Source organism: Engystomops pustulosus, chromosome 11, assembly GCF_040894005.1.
Source record: "Engystomops pustulosus chromosome 11, aEngPut4.maternal, whole genome shotgun sequence".
In the NCBI taxonomy this organism is placed as follows: domain Eukaryota; kingdom Metazoa; phylum Chordata; class Amphibia; order Anura; family Leptodactylidae; genus Engystomops; species Engystomops pustulosus.
The window spans coordinates 55,217,255-55,242,494 of record NC_092421.1 but is presented as its reverse complement, the minus strand read 5'-3'; the positions used below and the strand labels follow the sequence as shown (position 1 = coordinate 55,242,494).

Here is a 25,240-nt window from a genome sequence, read left to right as displayed (position 1 = left end):
CCATCAAGGCCTAAGGTGCCAATGTCACATATCTGTATTTATGGACAGCTCTAGGCATCTACTTATAATCTACTAGAATCACCGCCCGCTTTTGTAAGTTACAGATCTTGGGACTGAATGAGCCCGAATTCTGGCTTAATTTTCACCAAAACGAGTCTACTTGCTATACACCAAGTTTATCATGGGCTTTACACAATTTTCCAAAGTCTCTAACAAAGGGTGTGGCTTATTAGTAAAGGGGTGGTACTTGCCAAAAAGAAGGTTGGAGGTTTTGGTGCAAAAATGTACACAGAGAATGTCGCCAGCGTTTTAGAAAGCCAAGTAATAAAAACTAAACAGCCTAAAGATAACCATGATTCAACAACCCTCGATCATTTTGATAACTTTCATTTTAAGCTGCGCCGCTTCGTACATGATCTTCCTAATAAACGCGTATGTTCTCTGCCGCACCAACACACCCTGGCGCACAGCACTACCAGCCCATCAAATTTTTATGACCTGCTAAACGCCTTGGTGCAGAGACCATGAACTGAACAGTTTACTACGTACTAAAATATTTACACATGAACTTTCTTCTCAAAGAACGAACATATTGAAAAATAGCGATGTACATTTTATATACACACACAAATATAATATGTGCAGCAAGCAGAACAAGGACTGATGATGCACGCCGCCTACAAAGATTAGAGCCCTGTAAGATAATACAGTAACTATGGGCCCATAATAAGGTCCCACAGGCTTTGGTGCATTGTCTTTGGGGCTTCCATAAGGCATTGGACACCATAAGACCAAGTAATAACGAGAGTAGTAATTACACTGATAGTTCTCTTCTGATGGATTTGATAAACCTACCCTCTACGTCTCTTCTGGGATCCTCCATGCCACCATCCATGTCCAAGGAGAATATTAAATCTCATCAAATTTTGATGCCGAGCACAGGTACTAAATATTGGAATAATGAACCAAAAATTCCAGTGATTTGACCAGATTCCCTATAAAAATGCTACTGGGCATGGTCTTTGCGGCCCACAGAAGCCTATCACCGCGCCAATGTCATTAGTTCTTATTGGCAATTAAAGGGGTTTTCCCACGAACTAAATTAGGCCATATCAATGGGGTAGGGCCTAACTTGCTCATCAGTGGGGGTCTCAGTGCTGGTACATGGTACATTTCCGACATTTGCCCTCTTCAAAGATCGACCTGGGAACTCTACACGGATAATATAAGAGTCAAAATACAGAAGAGGCCACTGTATATAACCACATGAGCTCATGTATAATACATCCTATAGCATCCTATAACCTGCAGTTATTTCTGCTAATAAGGAGCCCTGTCAGTCTCTGATGGCATCGGTGTCAGGCTAGGCAATAAGCCCATCCTGATCAACATGTGTGTTCAGATCACTCAGGCTTCAGATGAGGCGGCCTTCTCACCAAGAGTCAGCAGGATGTAACAGTCCTGGCGGCACGTGTATGAAGAGGGGTGGAGGAGGCGCTATCCATTCTTTTTTTCTAAAGAAACACCAGCAAACAATCACAAAAATGCACAAGCAAAAACACCATAGAATCTAAGCATCTACTTATAAGCTACTAGTATCAACGCCTGCTTTTGTAAGTTACAGAAATTGGGACTGAAGGAGCCCGAATTCTGGCTTCATTTTCACCAAAACGAGTCAACTTGCTATCCACCAAGTTTATCATGGGCTTTAGACATGGACTAGATGCAACTCAGTCCCAATCACGTCACTGGGGCAGAGTGCAGAACCAAGCACTTGTCCGAAACCATTAAAGGGCCTGTCACAAGTTTCAAGTTTTGCAATCCTTGCAACTCAACTCAATAGTATCGGTGCGATGGATATCTCTGGCAATGCTCAACCTGCCACTCCATCATGTGGGGGGAATGGTTCTTGTGAGTTGGCATCCGGTCTTGCGTATGGGGTGGAGGGGGGGGGGGGGGTGATTAAACTTGGTACCCTTTTACCCTGGTGACATTAAACAACCCCTCAACTGGGAGGTAAAGGGACAACCTTAAAAAAAAAGAAAATTTACGACTATTTATTTTGAGAGATTTCATCTTTGTGTCCTTTGGCTCCACATTTCTATTGCTGAAGTCTGAAGAAGAAACATAAGGCTTGCATCATGTAGTGCTCTCTGTTCAGCATTGACAAATACCATTTGCTCCAGATTATTCGGCCAATCCGCAAGTAGGAGACATCCTCCACCCTACAGTCAATTCATGCAAGGTCACCCCTTACACAACAGGTGATCATTTCACAATACACATGTAGACTTTTGTCCTGTGCTCCATCGATTTATATGGGACTTCCAGCACGTCCTCTGCAGCACAGGCCGGATAAAGGTAACTTACAGTCATGATGGGTCCTGTCAATCAGACCCCCTTTAATCAGATGTTTATGGCGACTAGCATCCACTGTAAGGGTTCATTCACACAAAACGTAATGGGGACCGCACCATTTCCGTAGCCCAGGCCAACATACGTCATGTGAACGTTCCCCTAAGTAGCATTGTAACGCCATTAACCCCTTCACAACTGTCATTTGGCTGTATACACTGTATTTACACATACCCGGTACAGATGGCACGTATATAATCAGCAAGGAAGTGTCCTATGCTCATATCTTCCGAAACATGACACACAATTATGGTGTCCTCTTAAAGTGGAGAATAGCCCCATTTAAATAATATCAGGATTGTGTTTGTAGGTGACACAAAGCTAGAGTTATCCACTATAAAAAAAAAATGTATTTTTAAAATACAGGTAACAATTCCCAACTGTAAATTTAGCAGAGGACAGCTCAGATTCTGTTTCGCCAAGAAACACAATCCTGATGTGATATTAAAGGGGAGGGTCTCCTTTTTTTAATAGGAAATCAGAAGGAGAAGAAAGCAGAACGAGTTTTGTTTCCGAAAACACTTCAAAAAGTACACGCACCCTCTACCCTGTCTATGAACCTGGAAAAGTACACGCACCCTCTACCCCTGTCTATGAACCTAGAAAAGTACACGCACCCTCTACCCCTGTCTATGAACCTGGAAAAGTACACGCACCCTCTACCCCCGTCTATGAACCTAGAAAAGTACATGCACCCTCTCTACCTCCGTCTATGAACCTGGAAAAGGACAAGCACCCTCTCTACCTCCGTCTATGAACCTGGAAAAGGACAAACACCCTCTACCCCTGTCTATGAACCTGGAAAAGGACAAGCACCCTCTACCTCCGTCTATGAACCTGGGAAATGGCAATGGATTGAGGCTAAACATATACTGTACTTATAACATAGGGATTTTTGTTTGTTTTTTCATTTTTACAATTTTACCGTTTATTACAAAAAATTATTTAATGGCAAAAATCATAAGAAAATATATATCTATTTTTTTCCACATTTCACATTTTAGTTATTGGTCTGCATATTCATATACAGTTCATTTATTCATTTATTCATTTCATTTCATTTATTCATTTATTCATAAAATTACCGTATTCCATCAACTTACATGTCATGAAAAAAAAATAATAAATTAAAATGGTTTTGATACGTCAAGTGGTTCCATAGAAAAGTAATTTAAAGACGACCCAGAAAAGAACTGCGAAAAATTGAACTGGATATTCCGGTACCAATTACCAGCGGTTGTGAAGGGGTTAATAATCTTACATCTTACCTGTGAATAATGCCTAGGAAGTTGTCCCTAAAGGTAAGTGAAACGTCAAATGAGTCATCACCAAACCACACAGAATAAATACAACACGCAAAAGCAGTAGAAGCCATCGAGTAACAAACCTCCTACATGGTGTAAGCTGCCGGAAGTCATTTTCACTGCCATATTATCAATGCGATTAATAATTAAAACATGTTTTCTGCGTTACAGGAGGTCACTTCATCACCGTTAATACTTAAGCAGAGAACATTTATTTTACCTTAAAAAGGGTCATAAATATTAAATGGCGATACACAAATCTCACGTTACAAGCAGCCGACCGCATCAAAAAGGAAAAGTTCCGGTTGGGTTCCGAGCAAGTCTGGAAAGGGAATACCAGTCCGAGAGAGTTGTGCTACAGTTTACAATGTTCACATGCGATCCTGAGGTTCTCCAGAGCTACGGGACACTTATGTTTTGGCAGGTTGCAATAAATATTCTTTAACCCCTTAAAGGACACCTGTCATCAGGTCTGTGTCACTAGTCTTGTCACCACTACCTGTTGGAGCAGCTCACAAGGATCCCATCCCAGCCTTTATCTAGTTATTTCATACATTATTCATTGTAAAATCATCTATTCTTTATCATGTAAATGAGGCTGGTCACATGGTCAGAGGCAGTGATGTCACCCCTGTTACCCCTCCCCTCTCCTCCCCCTGCTCATGTCTGTGTGTAATGTATAGTAAAGCATGGCTAGTGTGTGCTGCATCTGCTGACATGCTGCATCCTCCTAATATACAGGTGAGAGACACAGACATCAGCTACACATGAATCTGACATGTTCTGCTGTAACATGGCTGCCTGGAGCTGCTGTATCTCTCCTGTACACACACACACACATGCACACACATGCTGCAGGGGGCGTGGCCACCAGCACCAGGATGCACATCATTATACAGCCTCACATCATTATACAGGCTGTCAGTCATGCACTGGGGGTGTGGCTGTGCCTCCCACTCATGAATAGAGTGGACAGCTTGAATATGCTAATGCTTCACTGGACATTTCACAGGTCATTTGCATACAGCTTTAGGACCTCATTGCTTAGGTTTACAGGCATGTAGAGGGACAATGAAGGGATAGAGGCAATGCTCTCTAATGGCAGTTTATGAAAATATATTTAGTTTAGGGGGGTTATTTTGCATGACGGGTTCTCTTTAAGGACGGAGGGTTTTTCGGCTCATTTCTCGCTCTCCAACTTCAAAAATCCATAACTTTTTCATTTTTACGTGTACAGACCTGTGTGAGGGCTTATTTTGTGCGTAACAAATTTTACTTTCCCGTAATGTTATTTATTTTAACATGCCGTGTACTGCGAAGCTGAAAAAAAATTCCAAATGTGGAAAAATTGAAAAAAAAACGCACGTGCGTCACGTTCTTGTGGGCTCAGTTTTTACGACTTTCACTCTTCGCTCCAAATAACACGCCTACTTTATTCTTTGGTTCGGTGCGATCGCGGTGATACCAAATTTATATAGGTTTTATTGTGTTTTAATACATTTTCAAAAATTAAACGAATGTGTACAAAAAAAGAAAAAAAAATTTTTTGCCATCTTCTGACGCTAATAACTTTTTCATACTTTGGCGCATGGAAATGTGTGAGGGGTCATTTTTTGCGAAATGAAGCAACGTTTTCATTGCTACAATTTTGAGGTCTGTGCGGCATTTTGATAATTTTTTATTTCATTTTTTATGTTATGTAAAAAGGTGTAAAAGTCGCATTTCGGACATTTGGGCGCCATTTCCCGCCTCGGAGGTCACCGCCGCCCGTAACCGTTTTTATATTTTGATAGATCGGGCATTTTGGGACGCGGCGATACCTAATATGTTTGTGATTTTTACTGTTTATTATGTTTTATATCCGTTCTAGGGAAAGGGGGGTGATTTGAACTTTTAATATTTTATTAATTTTTTAAACTTTTTTTTTTTCACTATCTTTTAGACCATCTAGGGTACATTAACCCTAGATGGTCAGATCGCTGCTACCATATACTGCAATACTTCTGTATTGCAATATATGGCATTTTTGCAGCACATTCATTACAATGAGCCACTGGCTCATTGTAACGAATCTGCAGCTGCCAGATAGCCTCGTGTCAAAAGAAGACACGAGGCTACCATGGCAACCAATCGCCGCCCCCCGATGACGTTCGGGGGCGTGGCGATCGAAAAAAAGATGGCGGCGCCCGCGCGCCGCCGTCTTTTAAATGCCGCCGGCGACTAGCACCAACCGCGGTTATTAGCGGTGGGGGTTTTATGCATTATGCAAAAACCCCCACCTTTGTATGAAGAGGACTCAGCCCGTGAGCCCTCTTCATACATCCCTTATACCTCTGCGCCGTAGAGCTACGGCGCAGAGCGTTAAGGGGTTAAAGTGGATTGGTCAACATTGAAAGTTTTCACTGCCCCGATTCAGGTGTAGCCCCTGCCATTGCTATTTCTGGCTCCTAATATGTTAATTAAGGTCTTGTGTCAGGTGGGCGGTCTCACTCCAATGGATCTGACTGCACAGTGTGTTGTTTGCCACCATATGAAGACATAGCCTGCGTAGGAGGACAGGATCATTCTGATTAAAGCTTAACCCTTCTTGAACAGCGAATCCAAAGCCTCAAAAATGGATGTTTACAGTGTGTACGTGCTTGGTTTAGAAATTGCAGCACCTCTATGTTATCATCATATAAACGAGATTAACATCATTTTTATAGTAACCGGCTCCGGCTTCAGAAAGATTTGCTGTGAGCTGCACAGCACTGGATCTGTCATTGTGAAATATGAGGCTCAATACAACACCATCATGATGGCTTTTAGAGGAAAGTCAAGTGGCAAATGAAAAAGGAAAAAAAAGAAAACATATCTAGTCTTCCTTCAAGGGAAGAAAATAAAACGCAGCACAGAAAAAGACAACTTATAGCTGTAGTTCTAACAGGACAGTAAGAAATAGATTGGACAGTGGTTGTATCGCATTGTGTGCACAGTACTGCCCCATTTAAAGGGACACATCCCACTCTCTCACCTGGAAACACCGGGGGAACACTGTAAGAATAATGTTCCATGATTTCTCCAGTGCTTTTAACTCTATACAGCCAGGGCTACTAAGGGACATACTGGATCTGGCTGGAGTGGACCTCTCTAGTTGGATCCTAAACTACCTCTCAAACCGACCTCAGAACCCAGGACTGTGTGTCGGACACTGACGAGTAGTACCGCTGCACCTCAAGGTACAGTCCTGACTCCTTTCCTCTTCACATTGTACACAGCAGACGCCAGGTACAATTCAATTCATGCTACCTCCAGAAATTCTTGGATGACTCTGCAATAGTGCCTCATTACAGGTGAGAAGGACAGGGAGTAGAGAACTGATCTGGAAATTTGTGGACTGGTGACAGCAAAACCACTTTAGGATTAATGCTGGGAAGAACAAGGAATTGGTGGTGGACTTCCGTAGGCGCAGTCTTCCTTCTCTACCAGTGGTTATCCAGGGGACGGATATTGAGGCAGTGAAGTCCTATAAATACTTGGGTGTCCTTCTCAACAATAAACTGGGGTGGGCAGAGAACATAAATGCACTTCACAGGAGGGGCTAGAGCCGGCTATACCTGCTGAGGAGGCTCAGGGCATTATGAGTGCGGGGGCTCTTCTTCAGCTCTGTAGAGGCATCAGCCATCTTCTTTGGCATAGTCTGTTAGGGAAGCAGCATCTCAGCTAAGGAGAGGAGCAGACTGGAATGATTAGGAAAGCAGCTCTGTCCAGGGGGTCCTGGTGACACAGTGCAGGTGGTGGATGAGAGGAGGACACTGTGTAAGGTCTGGAGAATAGCTCCCATCCCATGCATAGCATTGGGGAGCACCTTCACCCCAAGTGTGAGAGGGAGCGATATCGGAAGTCATTCCTCCCTGCTGCCATCAGGCTGTACAACACACAAGGCCCAAACAGAAGTAACCTGTGCTCAGCACCCAACCAATACCAGCAGGTCCCATCCACACACTGAATATCACACTGACGATCATTTCTTGGCTTCTTTTTCTTGTCTTTTTATCCTTTTTTTGTTGTTGTTCATTTATCCCTAATATTAATGTTCTGTCATTGTTTGTACTGTACTCTCTGTATTCTCTCTGTTCCTGTAACGTTGTGAATTTCCCCGCTCTGGGACTAATAAAGGATTATCTTATCTCCAGATTTTACCCCACTAAACTACAGGGGGTAAGGGTGTTAGTAGGGTATGAAATGTCCTTTATAGAACTCCCTCTTTTACATTAAATCTCACCCATTTACCAATAAAAAAGTGTCTTACAAAGTCATATGAAAACAAGCAGAAAAGAGTCATCTTGGGCAGAGATTAGATACTTTCAGAGCCTTCTAGAAGCGGTCATACATACATATTACAGATAAGAATCACGTCTTTTTGATTGCATCATTCTTGTGGTTCTGTGTTCTACAGAACCAGCAGTACAAGCAGTATAATACATAGTTGAAAATGCAAGTTGCAGATAAAGAAATAGATGGGAACTGAATCTGTAACTGCTGTATCTCACAGAACCACATGCACAATGTGATCTAAAAGATGAGATTCTCATATTTAATACAATGAATGTTTCTGTGTCAGAATAGAAGAGATAGGAGTCTGAAGTGTTACTCCCCCTGCAGCCTCTAAAAGGGACTCTACCCAAACAAATATTACTAATCTCTGCTCATTTTAACATGACTTTAGAGGAGATTTTTTTTTTTAATAAGTAAATGGGATTTCACATAAATGTGGGAATTCTAGAAAGGACATTTCTACATGATGGGGTTAGTAGTATAATGGGATAAAATCTGGTGACAACGTCGCTTAAAGGCTGTGGGCTCAAAACTGTTACTTATCCCCATTCAAGTGGAAGTGGTTGGATGATAATGTGCAGAGAATAATTCAGAAGGAACTGAAGTGATAAGTTACTTCAGCTTCCTGAACACCGAAGTGACATAGGGGAAGATTAATCCACACTCACCACGGATCCGTTGTTTGCGGACACACATTTGTGTAAAGGTCGCCTAATACAGGCTCAAATATTTGTAGGTAAAATATATGTAAAAACATTGCACAAAAAACGCCAAAAATTCCCACCGCCTCCCCAATCTCAGGGCCGGAGGGGACAGCCAGTGAAGAAATGAGATGGGACCAACATAGGTTGGAATTTTTTTGCCGCCATTTCAAGGATTCAATTAAAATGTCGTTGCTCCTCTGCATTAGATGCTAAGACACTTTCAGATGCAGTTTTTGATGTTTGAAAGCGGTCCGAAGAGGCGCACGTTTGAAAGCGGTCCGAAGACGCACTGTGTGACAGCACCCTTATAATCCACACCTGCTTTTGGCTTCAATAACTGCATCTGAAAAACTGAATGTTTAAAAATAAACAAAGTTTAAAAAAAACAAACAAAAAAAAACAGTGTTTAGGCAGTGTTCACACCTTATTTAACTATTTGTTACATCATGTGTAATGCTGACAGACAAACTCACCACGGATGCAACTAAATCCTCTCACACTCCTTACAAAACCTACAAGACTAACAGAAGGTGAGATGGCTTTTGACAAACCACCTTCAGAAACTCAATAGTTTTTCTGACTAATAACTGTAAATCAGTCCGAATTACCCAACAAGCACAAGGATCAATTGTGTTAATAAATACATTGACGTACAAGCAATTACCGCACATTAATGTCTCCCAGGGAGCAGGAAATTCAGTGCCCAGGGCCTTCCTTCCGCCTGTCCACTATCATAGATTTCCAGGGTCTAAAGCATCAGGAAATAAGCTGGGGTATAGTATCAGCATCGTTTCGGGGGGAGCCTACCCTCTGCCCAGTCAATGATAATGTAATGGTATAATGCCAAGAACAGGAGAGGAGAGACATCTACAGCGAAGAAGAACAACCTGAGGGAAGAGCGGAGTAATTATCTGTACGAACTAGAATCCTGGATATACGTCCTGTGCCAGGATTACCAGATGAAGAAATGCGGAATTTCCAGATCTTCATTGCTTCACGTAATTGGACTGAAAACACAACTTCACTTAATAAAACTGAAATTTGGCCCAAACAAGTCAAGAGATGTGATAATGAGCAGTTCCAGAAAGCCGTGTTTTACCTGACTCGCGGTTTTCTCTGTTGTACTGCCCTATATGGTGGGGAACTGCGGCTCTGTTCATCCTGAGCCGCCTGGTTCACAAATATATTTTGATCACTGACACGAAACACACTCATATATTTAGAGATAAAACTGGAGAGGGTAAAATGCTGTGCAAAAGAGAGATTTTGGGACTGGGACAAAAAACTTTTGTAATTGGATAAGGCAAGTTTGTTTAACACAAAGGACTTGAGCAACGAGAAGTGTGGCCTAAACCACTGAAGAAATGGATACAAGTTACAGAAACCACTGTCCCCGGTGATGTAAAGAGACCCTATATTCTCACTTCATCTGTAGATAGTGGAGGTCCTATACATCAATGTTACCAGCTCCATCCACTTCTATGGCCGCCAAAGCTGCAAGTCCTATAAAAGTTAATGGAGCAAGCAGTGGTCATAAATGCACACCCCTGCTCCTTACACATGGGGGTCCAGCAGATCCACATTCTTCTGATCACTGAGGGGCAAAAAGTTCAGATACCAAAAACCCCAGATCCACTATTCTTAAAGGGATCAATACTCTCCACTGATGACAGATAGCAGAGGTATCGGGTAGCATCTCTCTCCATTCATTGAACTTTTGGCTGAGCTGATTGTGAGGGATTGAGGCCTTCAGAGCAGTCGGCCAAGTATAACTAAGTCTCCTGCCATATTACCATACCCCATAATGTTTAAAGGGCATCTACCACCAGGATGAAGGATTGTAAACCAAGCACACTGACATACTGGTGTGTGCCCCCTTTGGCAGGATCCGCTCTTATTTTAGCTTTTTATACCCATGTTTTTATTTGATGTTTTTTAAAATATGCAAATGAGCCCGAGGGGCTCTAGGCTCCATAAGTGTTAATATAGCCTGGAACCCCTAGCTGTCAGTGTGCTTGGTTTACAATCCTTCATCCTGGTGGTAGATGTCCTCTAAGATGCAAGATCTCTGCTTGGTGTCAACTAGTGGGAACATACCGCGTATGGCGGTCTCCAGACTGTACTCCAATTTCAAGGAGACTATTCAGATCAGACACAGTGGATATCATTATGCACCATACATTGTTGCTGACGGAGATAAGCAGATCCCACAAGCGTCTAGCAGTGGCTTCTAGCCCTCTTAGAGATGTGCACACTCAGCATAGTCAGCCACTAAGGCTAGGGGTTACACAAGACAAGAGTCGTCATAGAGCCATCCAAATGTGTGACTTTCGTCACACACTCGTTCAAAGAAAGATTCCAGGGTCTGGAAATCACATGTGAAAGGATACATAATAAACTATACTGACACATTGTAGCAAAGTATCTGACTCAAAGAAGATGGTCTAGAGCAGTGATGGCCAAACCTTTAGCGACCGGGTGCCCAAACTGCAACCCAAACCCCCCTTATTTATCGCGAGGTGCCAACTAAAAATTAAAGCAGTAACTTATTGCTCCCTGTTCTTCAACAACTTTCAATCAGATTGGCCTCCTGAGGACAGCAACACAGTAGAAAGATGGAAAATTTGCATAATTTTAGCTTATTTCCAGTGTCCCTCTGTGCTCAGCAGAAGATCCTCCAAAGATAATTCGGCCCCGTCTACTCATTCTCCCTCTTCCTACAGTTCTTAGTAGAGAAGTAAGTATCAAAGTATTACTGAAAGCAGCATCTTTTAAGTGGCTTGCAACTGCAGGAAGATTCTGTGAGTCTTGTCTGGTGTGCTGGGGTGATGGCCCGGGTGCCCACAGAAAGGGCTCCGAGTGCCGCCTCTGGCACCCGTGCCATAGGTTCGCCACCACTGGTCTAGACTGCATCTGAATCTATACTATGGGAGGTATGGATCATCTGCTGCAGTATTACATGGGACATGACCCCCACCCTGAGTAGTTGAAGACCCCTAAAGCAGGACAGTGCAGAACAAGGAACCTCCATCTACACAGCTACAGCATCCATACATCGCATAGAGATTTCCTGCAGTAATAGTCAATAGCTGTGACGTAGGCCTGCCTGTGCGTGCGCTCATGGCATCTGGATACACACAACACATATATTATCATTAGATAGGTAGATGGATAGATATGAGATAGATGGATAGATATGAGATAGATGGATAGATATGAGATAGATGGATAGATATGAGATAGATAGATAGATAGATAGATAGATAGATAGATAGATAGATAGATAGATAGATAGATAGATAGATAGATAGATAGATAGATCTGTGTATGCATGAAATCACCCAGTAATTGGAAGGAATAATATCAAAGCCGATTGTAATTTGTTTTGTAGAGAATATTTGACCTCTTATAATAAAACTCCATTAACATCCCGCAATCTAATTACTGCTAGGAAATAATTATAAGGTCAATGACGGAGGGAGGACAGCAGGGTAACCCTTTCACTGCTGGACCTGGGGAGCACTACATGTGCCCAGTGCTAGGGTGACCGGAGAGCCCCATGTTAGGTCTGATCAGCAGGTGACGATATTTTGGGGTTATAGATGGATATGTGCCTCTTGCGGTACCATAAAAGTCAATGAGATTTTGTAAAACGATATATAAATCTGGGTGTGATATGCAGCACACAGATACGAGTATGTCTATGCTCTGGCTAACTAGTGGGGGTACGCTAGTAAGGGTTAGGTGACCCCAGTACATCCTGACTCCTTCTTCTGGCTGGTGCTAATACATGGACGCTGTGGGTTTGTATTATACTGTGTGTACCATGTGTTGCATCCATGACGTATGACTACTTACAGTCCCATCACATCCAGACCTGCACTGGAGCGTGGCGATCCGCTAGTATTAGCCTGGAAAGTCGTAAAGGAATCTGTAGGCGTCTTAAAGGGCAATGGCAATGGTTGAGATTCCCTTTAACAACAACAGGTATAGTAACAGCGACGCGGCATGTAAACAATAGTAGATGGAAGCTGATGTTATGAAAGAAGTGCACAATGTAATATACACGCGAATCACAAAACCCGCTAAATAGAAATCACATGAGAATAAAGACCCCAACTCCTAATGACCTGGATATAGGGAGAGGAACAGTCATTTATCTTCATTTACCCATCAATATACATAGAACACAGCTATTTAACCCCTCCACTACCAATAATGGTCAGGGCTGGTCACCATTTCTATGAAGTCAATGACACCTACATGTGACAGATCTCCCGGTGTTTAGGAATTGTCTTGGAAAGGACATCAGGTCCTGAATCCGCAAACACAAGCGACAGCATTAAGGGGTCAGGCACCTATATAACAATGCAGCCCTCTAGTATAATGGATACTGTGTAGCAGGGAGAGAAAGGGTTACATGCAGAGGCAGCTGCAGCGCGTCGCACACTACACGGAGGCAGCTGCAGCGCGTCGCACACTACACGGAGGCAGCTGCAGCGCGTCGCACACTACACGGAGGCAGCTGCAGCGCACACTACACGGAGGCAGCGCGTCGCACACTACACGGAGGCAGCTGCAGCGCGTCGCACACTACACGGAGGCAGCTGCAGCGCGTCGCACACTACACGGAGGCAGCTGCAGCGCGTCGCACAGTATACGGAGGTAGCTGCAGCGCGTCGCACAGTATACGGAGGTAGCTGCAGCACGTCGCACAGTATACGGAGGTAGCTGCAGCACATCGCACAGTATACGGAGGTAGCTGCAGCACATCGCACAGTATACGGAGGTAGCTGCAGCACATCGCACAGTACACGGAGGTAGCTGCAGCACATCGCACAGTACACGGAGGTAGCTGCAGCACATCGCACAGTACACGGAGGTAGCTGCAGCACATCGCACAGTACACGGAGGCAGCTGCAGCACATCGCACAGTACACGGAGGTAGCTGCAGCACATCGCACAGTACACGGAGGTAGCTGCAGCACATCGCACAGTACACGGAGGTAGCTGCAGCACATCGCACAGTACACGGAGGTAGCTGCAGCACATCGCACAGTACACGGAGGTAGCTGCAGCACATCGCACAGTATACGGAGGCAGCTGCAGCACATCGCACAGTATACGGAGGCAGCTGCAGCACATCGCACAGTATACGGAGGTAGCTGCAGCACATCGCACAGTATACGGAGGTAGCTGCAGCACATCGCACAGTATACGGAGGCAGCTGCAGCACATCGCACAGTAGATGGTGTAGGGACAGGTGGGAGATGGGGCAGAACACAAGAGCTGAGGATACTGGTAACACCCCCCAGCGCTCAGCACTACACCCTGCCCACCTGTACTGCAGCACTCACCGGCTCGCAGGCGGATATATCCCGGGTAGATCCCGTGTTAGGTCCCGGCAGGCTCCCGGCTTCCTCTCCCCTCAGCAGATACTACACATACGCAGGTTTCTGACGACTCACAAAGACAACGCGCTGCTAGGAAGTGCAGCTCACACATTAGCACAGGTAGCGCCTCACACACTCCCCCTAGCGGCCACGGGGGAACTGCACCCCCAGCGCTGAGGTAATCACAGCACATCTGAGGATCCGCACAATCACTAGTGCGACATTATCACCACATAATACCCTTATCTCACACACTCATGGTATAGTCACATAGATCACATAAAGAGAACCTAGCACCAGATCTTAGCCCATTAAACTTCTACCCCCCCTACCTGGTAGGGAGTACAATTTACTTCATAGAATTCCCTCTTTTATATGAAATCTGACCTGTCTGCCTATAAAAAATATCTAAAAAATCATTGTGAAAATGAGCAAAGAAGAGTCATATTTTCGCTTAGATGAGTCAAGTTTAGACGCTGAAGGGGGAGAGGCCCCTATCTTCAGCTCTTTAGTACCTAGAAACATGGTGATCATCATAGAGAGCACATCAGGATTGTAATTCTGTGCCTTGCAGATCTGAAAAGACAGAGATGGGAATGTGAGCTGCAGATAAAGATGCAGTTTCTGTCGATTTTTTTTTTTAGATATCCATAACTCTGGTTCTGTAGCTCCCAAAAGCCAGCAAGCCTGATGTGATCTGAAAGATGAGATTCTTATATTAAATGTGACACAGAAGCATGTCTCTAGGTGCTATCGAACAGATGAAATAGGCATCTGAAGTGATGTTCCCCCTGCAGCCTCTAAACTTGACTTATCTTAGTCAAAATATGACTCATTTTAACATTTTTTATAGGTAAACAGGCGAGATTTCCTATAAATAAGGGAACTCTTTAAATTCAGAATATCCTTTTCAATCAGGTTCTGAGGGATTAGTAAGATGTGACTTACTAATGTGGTCAGCCGGTGAATCACAGAGCAGATTTCCTGATCCGACCACAGTGGAAAGGGACTCCGAGCATCATACTGAAATATATGATACAAGGAGCCCCTCCTTCCTCGTGATACAGGACCAATCTGTAATAATGTGAAGAGTTAGGCGCTGCTACTCTGTGGGGAAGCAGAGTCTCCCTGCATTATATTGTCACTATGAGTCCTGTCCTGCGTTCCACCACCAAAAGGGGCGGATTAAGACTGTTATGGGGCCCGGGCTGTATGAATATTATAGCCCCTACAAGTCTGGAATGGTAATACATATGGGACTAGAATCAGCTTCTCGGAGAATGGATGATGCGTCCCTTCTGTCTGCTTTCAATTTGAGGTTTTAGGACCTTTGGAGGTTCTTCAAAGGTTCTGAAATGGTCCTTGAGTACATGTGTGTTGAGAGATGATTTAATGAGTGAAGGTCCTTCTCAGTATAATAATAATAATAATTCTTTATTTATATAGCGCACACAGATTATGCAGTGCTGCACAAAGCATGACAAATTGGTCCCTGTCCCCGTGGGGCTCACAATCTAAACAACCTAACAGTATGTTTCTTTTTGGAGTGTGGGAAGAAACCGGAGGACCCGGTGGAAACCCACGCAAACACGTAGAGAACATACAAACTCTTTGCAGGTGTTGACCTCAGTGGGATTTGAACCCAGGACCCCAGCGCTGCAAGGCAGAAGTGCTACTCACTCAGCCACCTTGCCGCCCTTAATTGGTCATGGGCCCCCTAGAAGGCATGGGTCCTGGGCTTCCTCCCCAAACACCTATATTATAACCCACTAATGACCATCAGGGTCTGACTGTCCCACCAAAATACCTGAAGATCCTCTGGCAGATCAAAGCTTGGATACAACATTCCAGCAGAAGACTATTCCTGTCTTTCATGTACACTAAATAAAGTAACAAAGAAAACCCCAATGATCTCGCCTCTCTCACTCCATGATTAAGCTTAGTGGCCAGAGTGGAAATGGCACGAAATTACTTAAATATAGATACACATAACAATAAGATGTTTCATTTTCTGTTGACACATTCCCTTTAAATCCCACCCCTGGGATGGCCCCAAACACACCGAAGATTGCCCACTTTAGGGAGGATTTACGTAAATCCTACCCCTTTTTTTTTTTAACCCCGACAGAGTCAGTTTTTCCAGAACTGTTGGTGAAATCTGCAGGTGACGTTTTTATCCACAAGGTTTTGGCTTTAATATATTCCTAAAACTACTTCCTATAAGAGATTGTGCAGAACTTCCCGGATTGTGTAACTGTCATTCCCTAAATTTCCCTTCGTCACTGTTTGCACAGGTATCTGGCATGTGACCTCCTCCCTACATGTAATGTTTAACAACTTCTTGCCGACTTATATGTTTTTTGTACAAACAAAAGCAGACACGGACACTGAAAGATACTGTGTAGGCGTGAGTGGAGAGGTAACATGAGAAATGCAGCTATTGTGCCCACATCATAAAGTAAACTCTTCCGCACAGTCACAGCTTTTATATACAAATACAATGAACTTACAGTAAGTACTTTACGTGGACCCTCCGCCCACTCCTCAGCTACAAATACCACCAGTGTATATATCAGACTGGATGCACTACAGTTACTACACTAGATACTGACGTCCTTGTATCATGTCTCATAAATCTATAAGGGTGTTATGACTCCAAAACCCGTCAACAGATTACATTAAATATATCAAACTGAATTTATTATTATAAAAGAACATTTAATTGGATGTATCCATGTGCTAGAATCTTCAATTTACCTCATTGGGATCTATTTGGCTAGACCTAATGAATATAATGGTGGGTAGAGGCTGTCAACTAAGGAGGAGATGAAGTTACCCACAACCATAGTCATGACCTTCTCCCTCTGCCTGCTGTAATCTCACACAGTGGGAGAGGGAAGTGCAATCGTACAGTGTAACAGCCTGTGAAGCTACATCAGGGTGGAGCTCTCTTGAGGGCTCTTTTACATTGGCATTGATGTTCAGCTTCAATTTGGCATCCGTTTTTTTTGTCTCCATAGTTTCTCCAAAAAACATCTGAAGGTTAACATTGCTTTGAAAAAAATCACACTCGGTTTTTCAGCCTTATCTGTAAAAAAAAATGTCAGATGTCAGGTTTTTTTTGTTGTTTTTTTTGCATACCCATAGACTTCTATTGCCTTCCGTTATCGGCATCAGTGAAAAAAATAGGACATGTTTCATAGTTAAAATAGAAGCTAATGTGAAAACACCCATAGAAATGAATGGCTTTGTGAGTCATCTGTGAAAATAGGAATAGGAATTGCGTGGTTTTGCTGAAAGAATAATTATAAAATTATGATAATGAAGCTCTGCTGCTTCTGTGTCTGGGCTCAGCGCTTCTCCTCTCACATTAGTTATGCACTGCTCCAGAGGATGATGTAAGCATAGTGTTCTCTCTGCCAGGCAGAATAATCAATTGCTGCACCATCCTGCAGCTGCAGTGTACGAGTGATCCAGCTCAGGTTGATTAGTCCTGTATTGGCTATTCAGAAATCTCCTGTGTAATGTATGTAATATGGATCCAGCTTTCCCAAGGTCCTGATTTTTATAATTGTTTTTTTCAGCAAAACCGATTGAGTGGGATTAAACAAGATATGTTTCTGCATCAGTGTAGCTAAAGCATTCTAATGCATAGAATCAAATGGTAGATTTTCTTTAAATTCTGTATCATTTTGCTCTATACTGCTTTGTGATTCAATCGATTGCTCAGCAAACCATACATCAGATTCCAGCCCAACACTATAAGATTTCTAGTGACCCCTAAAACCAGAAAAAGTGATATCATTGAAACCTGGTAATCAGAGTTAAGGAACTTGTATCATTAAATACAGTATGCTTATACAACACAAGTAGCTGTATAGGAGTCACTTCATGTGTTGTCCCCTGTTCCAAGAAGGACATAAGTGCACGAGACTGGTCTCTCAAACCCTGTGAACTTCTGGTGAAGAGCACAGGGAAACAGTCGGAGTCAGAGTTGGGTAAGTACGGGTTGCTTTTTTTACATAACCCAGACACCTCGGGGTCTGAAAAACCCCTTTAAGTCAGGCTCTAAATAAATAAAACTAAAGCAGAGGTTGACACCTGGTGGTCACGTGTGTTGAATGGAAGGTGCCCGTCCTTCTTACAAGACTCCATGAACTGTAGGTGTGGGATATGTGATGGACGATGATCACTCCGAGAGAAATAATTTGTTAATGGCTCTTAATATTAGCAGTGACACAAGTAAAGTTTTGCCAGGAAAATGAATAATGACTCAGCAAGGAAATATATTCTGTATTTGGATAAATTACCTGTCACACAAGTGACTCAAGGAAGAAAAAGCCTCAAAATTACATTGTGTGATCCTGAATGAATTAAAAATAAGGATAATCTGGTCACTTTGTTTCTCTCATTTACACAATTAATCACCTGCTTCCTCTTGGATGAAACAGAACAGGGTTGAGATGAACTGTACAATGTGTATAGGGCTTATAGCAAAGCTGGAAAGTTACGGTAGTTCCTGGTCATGGATTTGGAGAAACTTACATTGAGAGAGTAGAGCAAATAATTGGGTTGAGCTGTAATTACTTCCTCTTTCCAAAAACCACAACTCTCATTAAAAACAACAATGATGGTGTGGATAGAACTCACTATCCCAAACCTAGTCAGACTATTTTAGGTGTTAATGTCTATGCATTGTTTTTAAAGAAAATCTACCATTTGCTTTCATGTGTTATGAACCAAACTTACCTTGAGACCGCTGTAGCTACACTGATGCAGAAACATATCTTGTTTAATCCCTGAGCTGAGCGGTTTTGCTGAAAAAAAACTATTATTAATACTTTAGAAGGGAATGAAAGAACATAAAATGTCACCTTTGTATTTTTGTACTATATACGGTACTTTGAACTTTTAACCACGCAGCATAAATGACTTACTAAGTGTATTCTATGGGTCAATGGGATCAATACCATATTTGTGACTCTAAATCTTTAGTAGAGCTCTGTGAGGGCTTGTTTTTTATGTGACTACTCTATACTCAAGTATACATTCCCCATGGTCACATGGTCCATCCAACACTATTTATAGGATAATCATAGACCATTCCATAGAATCATTCCAGCTCTTCCATCATGTTTCATGAAATTAGAGTGTCAGAAGGTATATTTTTTATCATCTCATGAAAACTGAAGAACCCCTAATAATACTCAGTATATGTCGGTGCCTTGCTGGCAACATATATACCAGAAAGTAAATGAGTAATTAAATTAATTTATAATTTATTTTACTTGAAGAACAAGTGGGATGTATGGTGATGGCAGGAACGTAATACAGGCAGTCCCCAGGTTACATACAAGTTAGGTTCTGTAGGTTTGTTCTTATGATGAATTTGTATGTAAGTTGGAACTGGATACTTTATAATTGTAACCCTAACCCAATTTTTGTTGGTCTCTGTGACAATTGTATTTTCAAATGCTTGATTGTCATAAGAACCAGGATTTACAATAAGGCTTCATACAGACGCCTTTGATAACTGTTATAGCTGTTTATTGTAGCCTGGGGGTAAAGTGCAGTAAATTACCAACATCCAGTGGTCCGTTTGTAACTAGGGGCCGTCTGTAAGTCGCGTATTCTTGAGTAGGGATACACATTGCAGATTAGGCCCACTACCCATTATTGTGGCCCACCAGTGTACAGCTGTATGCAAATGCAACATCCCCCACCGGGGCCTAGCCTTTTCTTGGGGCCTGAAGTCAGCCGGGGCCCGCAGTACCTGAGTGGCTGGCGGTTGCGGCCTAAGCACGCTTGTGTCACTGTGCTTGGTATGGGGAACCGGAGGGCTGTCCTACAGCCTGGCAGGTCTCCAGTAGGGTGGTGTTGGCAAGAAATGATGAGGGAGAGGCTGCTATAGCGGATCTCCCTGGGGCAACCCTTTGGTGTCTAGAGTAGGAGTCTCTGTGTAGTGGACAGGGTGCCTGTGATGGTGACAGCCGGAGTAGCAGGGACCAGACGGAGGCAGAGGTTGAACAGAAACACTTACAGTTCTTTATTGGAACCGACAGGAACATCAGCAACGTGCCTTTAACAAGATGGTGGAGTACTGGAGAGGTATTTGGAGGGAGCCACAGGATGTAGATCGCCAGCCTGGATGCAATGGCAGGCTGGGAGGTAGCTGTGTCCTAATAGGAAGCTTCAGCTTTATCCTGGATATCTTCAGGTATCACCCTTGAAGGTAGGATGATACCCCTTTCCTCACTACCTAGCTATTAGCTCCACTTCAGGCAGGGGCTAGGCTCTTCCTGCTCTGGTCTGGTATGCTAGCTGTACAGACTCCGAAGAGTCTGTACTGGAGAGACTCCAGTCTCCTTCTGAGCTACTGCTCAGCTAACTGCTCTCTAGAACATTCCTGGCCAGGGGTTTTATTATCTCCCCTTGGTCAGGTGGTGGCTGCTCCTCCAATTACCTCTCAGCTCACAGAGACAGAGTGTAACACAGATCATTGGATAATAGACCCTTACATCATACACAGATTAACTTCTGCCTTGCCAGGCAGGATTAACCACTGCAATGTCCCCTGTGTGATGTGGTGACATGCTGTGGGGCTTATTCGCAAGCACTCCTTCGCCATTGCATCGGCGAGGGTGTTGCACAAATGTTACCTAACACCCATTACTTCCTAACCCTTGCCTTGGGTTTTTTGGTTCTAGGTCCCAGTCAGTAACCTTATTGCTGAATATCTGTGTAAAATACAATACTTCACATGCAAGCCCTGGGGACCCATCTAGCTTGGGGGAAGGGGGGATACCAGTAGATTCACCTGTTCACATGTGGGCCAGTCTGAGACGACATTAAAGACTATAAATTAAAGATTAGAACCATTATAGACTTACAAGTATATAGGTAAATAAAAGCTTTGCTCAGTCATTTGGGCAAGTTCTACAATTATCCAGGAGATCGCAAAGAAGATCAGCTGGTTGACAAGCAAAATGAACATCTATGGTGCCTTGTCTAGCAGCTGTGAGGTTCCCATCATAAGGGAGGACACCCTCCATATCTATTCATTCCTCCCTATTCACCAGTCATCTATTCTCCTGGATGTCAGACGGTTGTCAATCCCTGTCCCAAAAGATTAGAGGTGAAGGGAAAGCCTGGATGAAATATTATCATAGAAAATACTTGCACTTTCAATATAAATATAAAATATAATGGAAGTGACACAACCCTGTTCCATCTAGGAATACTACAAACCTACAAGAACAGATCTGGGATTTCGCTAAAAGTACATGAATTGGAAGCCAGAAGTAGATGAACCCAATAGTTGTTGAGCTCCATAGCAAATCAGCTTTTTAATTTACAGCTAGCAATGTGATCTCCACCAGGACTGTACCATGGAGAGGACAATGGTGCCCTTTGACCCCGCGGCGTACAACTTGCCCTACAACTGTCAAGGCGATGTCAAGGCTTTCCGCCAGGAAATGATTTCACAGTCGCTTTCCTTCCCATGCTGCTCGGTTACCTTGGTACTAATGTTTGCATATAATTTGAATGCATTTATGGGGATTAGGGGCAAAGTACAAAGAAGCATTTAATTAAATGCACCACAGCAGATGTTTTTCGGCTGTTTTGCTGCTGCTTTAAACAAAGAGATTTTGTTGTGGCTGTTCCTTAAATTAAACCAGCAGACTACCATTGAGTCCTCATTAACCCCCCCTCCCACCGCGCGACAGTGCTGCCCAGAATATCAGTTCAGCGCTTTCTTGGAACACGTAATATAAGCACATTGTGATCATTTCAAGTACAGCGGCCCACCTCTTTCCCTACATGGGGTCTTACTATAATTTCCACCTCATAGCTTTCATTGTCTTAAGAGAATAGCAACATATAGCCCAAATAAAAACATTATAGCAGCAACTAGAATCAAAATGACGCATACAACTCCTCTACAACTAGAGGAGAGGAGGTTCTACCATCACCATAGACAGGGGGCATCCTCTACACCTAGAGGAGAGGGAGTTCTACCATCACCATAGACAGGGGGCATCCTCTACACCTAGAGGAGAGGGGGTTCTACCATCACCATAGACAGGGGCATCCTCTACACCTAGAGGAGAGGGAGTTCTACCATCACCATAGACAGGGGGCATCCTCTACACCTAGAGGAGGTGAGCTTCTACAATCATCTTAGACAGGGGGTATCCTCTACACCTAGAGGAGAGGAGGTTCTATCATCACCATAGACGGGGGGCATCCTCTACACCTAGAGGAGAGGAGGCTCTACCTTCACCATAGACATGGGGCATCCTCTACACCTAGAGGAGAGGTGGTTCTATCATCACCATAGACAGGGGGCATCCTCTACACCTAGAGGAGAGGTGGTTCTACCATCACCATAGAAAGGGGGAATCCACTACACCTAGAGAAGAGGAGGTTCTACCATCACCATAGACAGGGGGCATCATCTACACCTAAAGGAGGTTCTACCATCACCATAGACAGGGGGCATCCTCTACACCTAGAGGAGAGGAGGTTCTACCATCACCATAGACAGGGGGCATCCTCTACACCTAAAGGAGGTTCTACCATCACCATAGACAGGGGGAATCCACTACACCTAGAGGAGAGGAGGATCTACCATCACCATAGACAGGGGAAATCCTCTACACCTAGAGGAGAGGAGGTTCTATCATCACCATAGACGGGGGGCATCCTCTACAACTAGAGGAGAGGAGGTTCTACCATCACCATAGACAGGGGGCATCCTCTACACCTAGAGGAGAGAGAGTTCTACCATCACCATAGACAGGGGGCATCCTCTACACCTAGAGGAGGTGAGCTTCTACAATCATCTTAGACAGGGGGTATCCTCTACACCTAGAGGAGTGGAGGTTCTATCATCACCATAGACGGGGGGCATCCTCTACACCTAGAGGAGAGGAGGTTCTACCATCACCATAGACAGGGGGCATCCTCTACACCTAGAGGAGAGGAGGTTCTACCATCACCATAGACCGGGGACATCCGCCTCACCTAGAGGAGAGGAGGCTCTACCTTCACCATAGACAGGGGGCATCCTCTACACCTAGAGGAGAGGAGGTTCTACCATCACCATAGACAGGGGACATCCTCCTCACCTCGAGGAGAGGAGGCTCTACCTTCACCATAGACAGGGGGCATCCTCTACACCTAGAGGAGAGGTGGTTCTATCATCACCATAGACAGGGGGCATCCTCTACACCTAGAGGAGAGGTGGTTCTACCATCACCATAGACAGGGGGAATCCACTACAACTAGAGAAGAGGAGGTTCTACCATCACCATAGACAGGGGGCATCATCTACACCTAAAGGAGGTTCTACCATCACCATAGACAGGGGAAATCCTCTACACCTAGAGGAGAGGTGGTTCTACCATCACCATAGACAAGGGGAATCCACTACACCTAGAGGAGAGGAGGTTCTACCATCACTATAGACAGGGGGCATCATCTACACCTAAAGGAGGTTCTACCATCACCATAGACAGGGGGCATCCTCTACACCTAGAGGAGAGGAGGTTCTACCATCACCATACACAGGGGGCATCCTCTACACCTAGATGAGAGGAGGTTCTACCATCTCCATGGACAGGGGGCATCCTCTACACCTAGAGAAGAGAAGGTTCTACCATCACCATAGACAGGGGAAATCCTCTACACCTAGAGGAGAGGAGGTTCTATCATCACCATAGACGGGGGGCATCCTCTACAACTAGAGGAGAGGAGGTTCTACCATCACCATAGACAGGGGGCATCCTCTACACCTAGAGGAGAGAGAGTTCTACCATCACCATAGACAGGGGGCATCCTCTACACCTAGAGGAGGTGAGCTTCTACAATCATCTTAGACAGGGGGTATCCTCTACACCTAGAGGAGTGGAGGTTCTATCATCACCATAGACGGGGGGCATCCTCTACACCTAGAGGAGAGGAGGTTCTACCATCACCATAGACAGGGGGCATCCTCTACACCTAGAGGAGAGGAGGTTCTACCATCACCATAGACCGGGGTCATCCGCCTCACCTAGAGGAGAGGAGGCTCTACCTTCACCATAGACAGGGGGCATCCTCTACACCTAGAGGAGAGGAGGTTCTACCATCACCATAGACAGGGGACATCCTCCTCACCTCGAGGAGAGGAGGCTCTACCTTCACCATAGACATGGGGCATCCTCTACACCTAGAGGAGAGGTGGTTCTATCATCACCATAGACAGGGGGCATCCTCTACACCTAGAGGAGAGGTGGTTCTACCATCACCATAGACAGGGGGAATCCACTACACCTAGAGAAGAGGAGGTTCTACCATCACCATAGACAGGGGGCATCATCTACACCTAAAGGAGGTTCTACCATCACCATAGTCAGGGGAAATCCTCTACACCTAGAGGAGAGGTGGTTCTACCATCACCATAGACAAGGGGAATCCACTACACCTAGAGGAGAGGAGGTTCTACCATCACTATAGACAGGGGGCATCATCTACACCTAAAGGAGGTTCTACCATCACCATAGACAGGGGGCATCCTCTACACCTAGAGGAGAGGAGGTTCTACCATCACCATACACAGAAGGCATCCTCTACACCTAGATGAGAGGAGGTTCTACCATCTCCATGGACAGGGGGCATCCTCTACACCTAGAGAAGAGGAGGTTCTACCATCACCATAGACAGGGGCATCCTCTACACCTAGAGGAGAGGAGGTTCTATCATCACCATAGACAGGGGGCACCCTCTACACATAGAGGAGAGGAGGTTCTACCATCACCATAGACAGGGGAAATCCTCTACACCTAGAGGAGAGGTGGTTCTACCATCACCATAGACAGGGGGAATCCACTACACCTAGAGGAGAGGAGGTTCTACCATCACCATAGACAGGGGGCATCATCTACACCTAAAGGAGGTTCTACCATCACCATAGACAGGGGGCATCCTCTACACCTAGAGGAGAGGAGGTTCTACCATCACCATACACAGGGGGCATCCTCTACACCTAAAGGAGGTTCTACCATCACCATAGACAGGGGGAATCCACTACACCTAGAGGAGAGGAGGTTCTACCATCACCATA

The 25,240-nt window shown here is 44.3% G+C and overlaps 1 protein-coding gene across 3 annotated transcripts in view; it reads right to left on the bottom strand.

Annotated features, from left to right (window-relative positions):
* Positions 1-14,310, bottom strand: part of SEMA4G (semaphorin 4G) — a 126,915-nt gene extending 112,605 nt beyond the window's left edge. For 2 of the 3 annotated variants that reach the window (XM_072131146.1, XM_072131148.1), the window contains exon 1: positions 14,098-14,309. The gene's annotated coding sequence lies outside the window, so the exon portion shown is untranslated. Of the gene's footprint in view, positions 1-14,079 lie in introns of all 3 variants that reach the window. The other variant, XM_072131147.1, reaches the window with a different exon arrangement.
* Between the last annotated feature and the right edge of the window lie 10,930 nt (positions 14,311-25,240).